Genomic DNA, 8,352 nt, shown 5'->3' with positions numbered 1-8,352 from the left:
AATTTTGGATTCTAACCGGTGGTCAAGGTTAAGAGACATCAAAGGACAAGATTTCATTATTTGCCATGGAGACAAAAATATCAGTGTTAGACATCTTCCAAACCAAAACCTAACTCTGTACTTCCTTCCAACATGACATTATTCTTCTTCCCACAACCGTTTTCTTCTCTATCCTTATGTAATAAACCTGAAAATCAACTGAAACGGTAGGAAAATTGTTTTTAAAAATAATTTTGAAAACTAGTTTCTAAGAATTATTTTTTAAAAATAATTTTTTAATATTAGAAACTTGAACTGTTGTGAACATGTTTTCTGTGTTTTTAAATATTTTTAAAAATAATTATTCACCATATTTATATAATTATTTTTAAAATAATCTAAAAAAATAAATTAAAATTATTAAAATAAATTCTAAAAAAAATAATATTTTTTATATTTTTAAGAAAATAAAATTATTTTCTATTTTTTAGTTGTAACATATTTAACTTGTTTATATTAATTTGCTTTTAGAAATATGTTAAAAAAAAAAGTATCCAAAGTGGATACTTATTAAAAATTGAATAACCCAATCACAATTTGGAAACAAAATTTACATATTTAATCACAATTTCAAGACAAAATATAGAAGAAAATTCTCATTCACGATATAGTAACAATCACAATTTATGAACAAAATTTGTCCCATTTAGTATATGTTTGGATACATTTTGTTTTTTAAAAGAAAAAATAAAAAATTTTATATAAAAGTGAAATATTTTATTATTTTTTTAAAAAAAGCATGGACTTGCTTTACCCTTTAAAAATCACTTCAGAAAATTTAAGATAGTAGCAAAATATATATATATATATATATATACACTTTACGTAGATGAATTATGAATATTAACCTATGAAAGGATGAATCGACAATCTGGTTGCTTGTATATAAAATCTGGGGTATGGACGGAGTAATATGTCAGTATTTAAATATTGAATGCTGGGGGGGTAAGAGAAGTGAAGTAGCACTGGTGTATCAATCAGTAGTGGATGACATCTCAAATTGGGTTGCTAGACCCTGCATTCGCTACATGTGTTCCCACTCACGACAAAATTCGTTTTTTTTTATTTATTTGATGAAAAATTGATTTTTAGAAAAAGACTTGAAGTCATCATTTATTTTTGTTTTTAAGGGAAAACAAAATAAGAAAGAAAACCTTAAGTGTGACTCCTTATTTAGAAAAAATGATTTGTGAAAAACCAAATCTGAATCCGGAAGTCAGGTTACTTATTGGAAAGGTACGGTAAAGACTGTAGCACCCCTCTAAGCCTTTAAAAATGAGTCTACACTAAATAAGATGAAGCAAACATGACAATTAACTAGGAAATCCATAGATACTAATGAAATAATCGAATAATAAAATGAATCATGTATGAGAATAAGCAAAGTGGGAGTGAGAGCGTACCTTGGCAGTAAGTAATAGTGCGCTATTATGGAAACAAGGTTAGCTCAAGTATCAAATTATCACATACATATTAAAGAGTAAGACAAAGATCAAACAATATTCATTAAGCATAATAGTTGACAATCATAAGAGAAAACTCATATGTAGGGCCCCCACCAAAGCCCAATTGATTTTGCATGAATTAATCCCACAAATTCTATTATTTTGAAATTATGAAAAATTCATATGCTTATTAAAAAAAAGAAAAAAAAAAGATTATTTGAAAATCAAAGAAAATTTGTGAATTAAAAACATTTGAAAAAATGAAGTGAAATTAATACTATTTGAAAGAAAACTGGAGTTTTGAAATTTATTTGAAAATTGAAGTTTCAAAAATTAAATTTTAAAAATTGGAATTTTGAGAAAAATATTTGGAAATGAGAGTTTTGAAAATTAAATTTGAAAATTGAAGTTTTGAAAATTATTTGAAATTCGAAGTTTTGAAAATTAAAAGAAAATTAAGTTGAAAAAAAATTCAAAGTTATGAAAATTAAACTTAAAAAAATGGGGTTTTGAAAATTAAATTGAAAATTAGAATTTTGGAAAATTATTTGAAAATGGAAATTTCAAAAATTGGAATTTTGGAAAATTAAATTTAGAAATTGAAGTTTTGAATATTAGAATTTAAGAAATGGAGTTTTGGAAATTAAATTTGAAAGAAATTGGAATTTTGAAAATTATTTGAGAATTGGAGTTTTGAAAATTAAATTTGAAAGAAATTGGAGAAAATTATTTGAGAATTGGAGCTTTTAAAAATTAAATTTTAAAAAATGGAATTTTGAAGAATTATTCGAAAATTGAAGTTTTAAAAATTAAATTTAAAAATAATTAAAGTTTGGAAAGTTAAAGTTTTGAAAATTAAACTTAAAAATTGGAGTTTTGAAAAATTAAATTAAAAAATTGAGTTTTGGGAATTTATTTGAAAATGGAATCTTTAAAAAAATTAAATTTGGAAAATTGGAACTTTTGAAAATTTTATTTGAAGATAGCATTTTAAAAATTAAATTTGGAATTTTGAAAATTTTGGAAAATTTGAAAAATTTTGGAAAATTTGAAAAATTGTATTTTAAAGATTAAACTTAAACTTTTGAAATTTTGGAAATTTTGAAAAATTTTGAGAATGGTAGTTTTGGAAAATTATTCTATAAAATGGAATTTCAGAAAATTAAATTTAAAAATTGGAACTTTAGAAAATTATTTCGAAAATGAAATTTTGGAAAATTATTTGAAAATTGAAAGGAAAATAAGATTATTTGGAAATCAGGAATTTTGAAAAGTATTTAAAACAAAATTACGAAAACGTGAGTATAAAGGATCAAAAAGGAATATGGGCATGTATGCTCTAAGGATGGCCCACCAAATGCCCAGTGCTCAAAATTTCTTTATTTCAAGCCATTGATAAAACTTCTTAGCAAAAGATTATTTGCCCATAGTTGCAAACAAGCAGAAGTTCCAGAATATAGAGCCCATGGACATGAAAGCTACATGGGCGAAGCATCACCACCCAAAAGTTCAATGCACTGACAGGGATCCAGAACTTATATCCAGTAATTAGTGTGGGAATGGCATATTTCTGGTACTTATTTGGAAGCTCTGAGAGCTTTCCTAGCCATATATTGTTCCATGAAAAAAAAAAAACAATAGCAACAACAAATGGACCGAGCACAATTTGGTTTAATAAGACCTTCAGTAATAGGTTCTCTACAGTTTGCTCTGGCAAAGCACGATTAAGATACTGATACCATGCATAAGCACCAGAGCCATAAAGAAGAAACCCATAAGAAGCCATTCGGAGGGCTCAGAGCCAATCATGGTTTGAACAGAGCATCTAAAAATGGATTCTTCATAGAAAAGAAAAAAAGAACAAGAAAATCACCAAAAACACTCCCCACTACCCAAGAACAAAATCAATCAAAAAGGCCCTTTCCATCCCACAAAGTGGATTTCCATTTCCATAATCACCCATATTTTCTCCCAAACTTTTCACTTCAATTCTCATGAAACCAACTCAAATTCTCAACTGGTTTTATCTGAAACAAGAGAGAGAGAAAAAAAAAAGCAACAAAAAAAGAAAGAGAAAACTGATTCCAAGCCCTAAAAATCTCTTACTCTGTCTGCGTGAGAGTGATGATTAGATTTCAAATAGGTGCAAACAAACTGTTCACTTCTCCCTCCAAAACTGTTTTCTCTCTTTTCTGTTCTTTTCTCTCATGTACCTAGCTCTCTGTTTTCGTTCATCATTTTTTCTACTCCCATATTTTTCTCCAACTCTCAAAACCCATACTTGCTGAAAAGCCTCTATCCCACTCTGTTTTTCTCTCCCGATCTCCCCTTCCAGCTATTGCCTGCTTTCCCTCTTCTCTCCAGAAAATCTTCCAATATTAAATCCTCAACTTCTGTAACAAGGTGAGTAATATCTGATATTTTTTTTATATTTTTTTATATATATTTTTATTTTTTAATTTTTATCAAGACTTGTGGTGACTTGATGCACCAAATCAATTGACTCATTTTCATGCTAAGTGGAAGAGTAATACCTGAGTTTTTTTAAGGACACGTCAGATTCTAGGAGCATAAAGTCTTTCATAAAATTGTGGGTCAATGATCAAAAAGAGTAGTGAAGATCCGTGTTAGTATCTCATTGGGAGAGATTTTGAAAAAGTTAATCAAAAGTCAATAGTTTGAAATTTTTGCCACATCATATGTAAGGAATAAGAATTTTAGAAATTAAATTTAGATTTGGAGAAAAATTTAGCCATCAAATAAATGAGATTAGGTTTTGAAATTTTGAATATTAAGTACGTTACAGGAATTAATTTAATTATTATTGGGTAATTATAAAAAAAAAATCGTAGTAAGAAAAACTTGGTAAAAATTTATATTATATCAAATTGTTATAATGGATAATTAAAAAGAAATTGAATTTAATTTTATAACGTATCAATTTGGTTTTTATAATTGGAATTTAACTTTATAGAATTACGAAACATTAACCGGAGTTGAATTGAAATTAAATGAAGAGTAAATTATGATATGTGAATTTTTTTTAAAAATTATATGTATACAAAAGGGGTAAATTAATTAAATGTGAATTTTATAAATTTAACTTTTGAAATTTTGATGCGATTGAATAATTTGACAAATGAAGTAAATTAAATAAAAGTTATATCAAAGAGTTGAGATATTGATTTTTATAAATTGAATTACTAATTAATTTATGGAATTAAGTTTTAGAATATTACTTTAAATTTTTGTTGGTAAATAAATATTAGTAAAATTAATGGGTGAAGAGTTATTACAAATTTCAACTTCTTGGTTGCTGAAAAATTATTTTATGTATTTAATATTTTTATGAAATTGAATTTTGTTAATAGTTAATTATATCATGTTTTAAGTGAATTTTAAACTAAAAATGATTTAGGTAATTATAGTCAAATTATACTTTTTGAAGAGCAGACTTGTAGAATATTAAATTACGAATACGGTAGTATTTTTCGTGAGGTGGAAAATCATAAGTTGGGTTTAATTCATAATTATGGAAGGTGAGTTTAAGATTAATGGTTTTAATTTAATTATTTAGAGAAATGGACGTGCGTAGTATTTTAAGATATATATATATAAAGTGAGTGAGATTGGTGTGAAGAAAGAAAAAAAAAGAAAGAAAATGAAGAAGAGGGAGAGTTGCTGGCGTCGATAGAGAGTGGGAGAAGAATGGGTCGTCGGCTTTGGGACGCGGGTGGACCTACCAAATGATGTTCGTTTCACGTAAAATTCTGGAAGGATATTCTATTTGATGCAAGAAACAATCCTACGGTGTCTGATTTTAGTTTCGATTGTTAGATTTTTCAAATTTAAGGTAGGAAAACCTAACCCTAAAACTTTAATGAAGTGTGTTTTTCCTTGAAAAAAAATGTAGATCTCGTTGTTATGAGTTGAATAGGTAATGTTTGTGATATAGGAATTTTATTGGATGATTGGGATTATTTTTTTGGAATTTTTGTGATTTCGAGAAATTTTGTTTGGTTGATAAATGGTTGTTTTTGGGTTGTTAAAATTATTGGAATTGTTGGAAAATTACAAAATTGTGGTATAAGTTATAATTTATTGATATATGAATTTTTGAGAATTTGTTGGAATATTTTTGGTGATTTTATTGTGAAAAATAATTATATTTGATTATTGGAAATTATTGGAATTGTTGGAAATTTTCGAAATTGTGGTATAAATTATAATTTATTGATATGTGACTTTTTTAGAATTTGTTGGAATATTTTTGGTAATTTTGTTGTGGAAAAATAATTATATTTGAGTATTGAAATTGTTGGAATTGTTGGAAATTTTCGAAATTATGGTATAAATTATAATTTATTGATATGTGAATTTTTGAGAATTTGTTGGAGTATTTTTGGCAATTTTGTTGTGGAAAAATAATTATATTTGAGTATTGAAATTGTTGGAAATTGTTGGGAAATTTTGGAATTGTGGTATGATTGTAATTCCAATGATATTGATGATACTTGTGAATGAGGGTAATTAACCTCATGGCATGCATTTGCATCATGGTTGTGTGAAGAAAGGATAAAAATTGTGAAAAATGCATGAAATGGCAAAAGAAAGAGAAAAATGAATAGTGATGAAAAGTAAAGGCCCCTGTGAGGCGAATTAAGAAGGGAGAAAGGTCCCTAGGGTAAAAGACCCAAAAGTTTACCCCAGGAAGACTTCGAATGGGGAGTGTATTTGGGTGCAAATGCGTATCCTTCGATGAAAGCCCGAGAATGACAGTGCATTGTATGATTGTGTCATATGTTCATATGCATTTCATTTAATTGTTGAAAAATGATGGAATTGTGTATAATTATAGAGATTAAAATATGTGGCTTGATCAATGTTGATGAATGTTTCGTGTGTGCTCATTGAAACTTAGTAATCCTCATTAACCCCTTGGGTGTTAGGCACCCTACTAAGCAATGTGGAATGCTCACCCCTTCCTTTTTACATCTTTTTAGATGTAGATATCACTTCTGAGGATTCACAGGTGGGGCAGGGAGGACTTCAGGATACTCCTGGAGGTTTTGGAGTGGACTAGTGGAAAGGTTTTGGAGCGGACTAGTGGAGAGTGGTGTATTTGTTGTATTAGAACTTGTATTAGTAAACTGTGAATTATGGAATTGTAATGAGACCCTATTTTGATTAAATTTTTTAACTTTGAACTTTTATTTTTAGATTGTAATGATAATTATTATATTTTGTTTCTTTTGAGTAGTGATTGGGATATTGTTAGTTGGTGGGAACTCTAGTGTGATGTATGTGTAGAAAAAAAAAAATCAGAACATTTTAGTTGACTGCCAGCTTAGAGTAGGAGAAACCCTTAAGGTCAAACCTTTGACCTGGGGTCACGAGTCAAGTTCTAGGTTGCCTAAAATTTGAGGCGTGACAGGAAGTAGCGACATGCATGGACACATCTACCTGTTGGATTGTGGCTATGGGTATACCAGGGTCGTCTCGGGCAATGATGATGGGTGTGGTAGATTAGAAAGATGGGAAGGTGGTGAAAATGGGTAGCATGTTGACCGAAGCTAGGTGGTGTTTGTAGGCCTATGATGAGGCAAATAGGAAGGGAATGACAACTCAAATGTAGAGAGAGTTTAACGACAAATTGGAAAATTGGAAAAAGAAATGGCCATGTGCTCATGCTGCTGGAAAAGAAAATCACGAACATATTCAAAGCAATAGTGCCGCCAATCTCTAGATGACTGTAGACCCTCATTTTGGTATGTCTTTTTGGTTACTTTTAAAGCATATTTTTACCACCCCGGGAAGACCTAGTAGCTGGTTTTTGGAGTGGGGGGCCGGTTTCTGAAGGGGCCACATGCATGGGACGTATGGCTAAGAACACACCACCACCTCACCATGGTGGTGGTTGAGATGGGACTGGTTCTGAATGGATGACAAATGATGAGATAAGGATTAGTAAAGTTGGAGGATCCAAAGGTTTTGAGGGTAAAAAGATGGACTGAAAATGGAGGAAGCGAGTAGGGGGGACCGGTTGGAGATGGAGAAAGTTTGTAGAGGGGGGCGGAAAGAAAAATATGGAAGCTTAAAGAGGAAGAAACCAGCTGTGAGAAAGTAGTTGTAGGAAGAGAGAAGAGAAGGAACCAGAGGAGGTGAAAGAGAGAAGTAGAGGAAGATTGTGTTGTGGACTTCTAGGTAAGACCACTATGAGCTTTGCATGTTTTAGAATCGAAATCTCATTTTCTCAAATAATGTGCAACCATGTTTTGATCGGTTCGCATCTTTCTTAAATTTCAAATAAAATTACAGTTTTGAGTAAGACATTAATCCAAGCTTGTGGTCCCAAACAAATGGGATAATTCCAGGCTAGATTTATGTATATCAATCGGGGAATTGGTGAAACCCCTACATTAGGAAAATTTTCAAAACTCATCTTTGTTGCCCCCTTTGCTATTTGATGAACTCATGTCTATTTATTTTTTAGGAATTATATAGAAGATATAAGTGATAATTGATGGTTTCGTATATTGTGATAATTTTTTTTCTATGCTAATTAGATAACAAGCATGCTAGGACTTATTATTTTATTGTTTGTTATCTAACCTCTCGTGTCTTGTGAAAACACGTTACAAGTTATCTATACTATCTAGGTACATCTCTTGTCACCTACCTTCTAAATTCTGTAAATATGATTGTCATTATGAATTATACTTATGTTTGAGAACACTTGGGATGTCTTGATATTTGCTACATTGTTTGATCATTCATGATAAAACGCATGTTGAGTGATATATTATCTAAACTAACCATTGATGTTTTATGATAGCGCTTAAGAAGTGGTCCAAGTACGCATCCTAGC

Source organism: Vitis riparia, chromosome 19 (assembly GCF_004353265.1).
Source record: "Vitis riparia cultivar Riparia Gloire de Montpellier isolate 1030 chromosome 19, EGFV_Vit.rip_1.0, whole genome shotgun sequence".
Taxonomy (NCBI): Eukaryota; Viridiplantae; Streptophyta; class Magnoliopsida; order Vitales; family Vitaceae; genus Vitis; species Vitis riparia.
The sequence above is the reverse complement of the archived record's forward strand: the minus strand, read 5'-3'. Positions refer to the sequence as shown.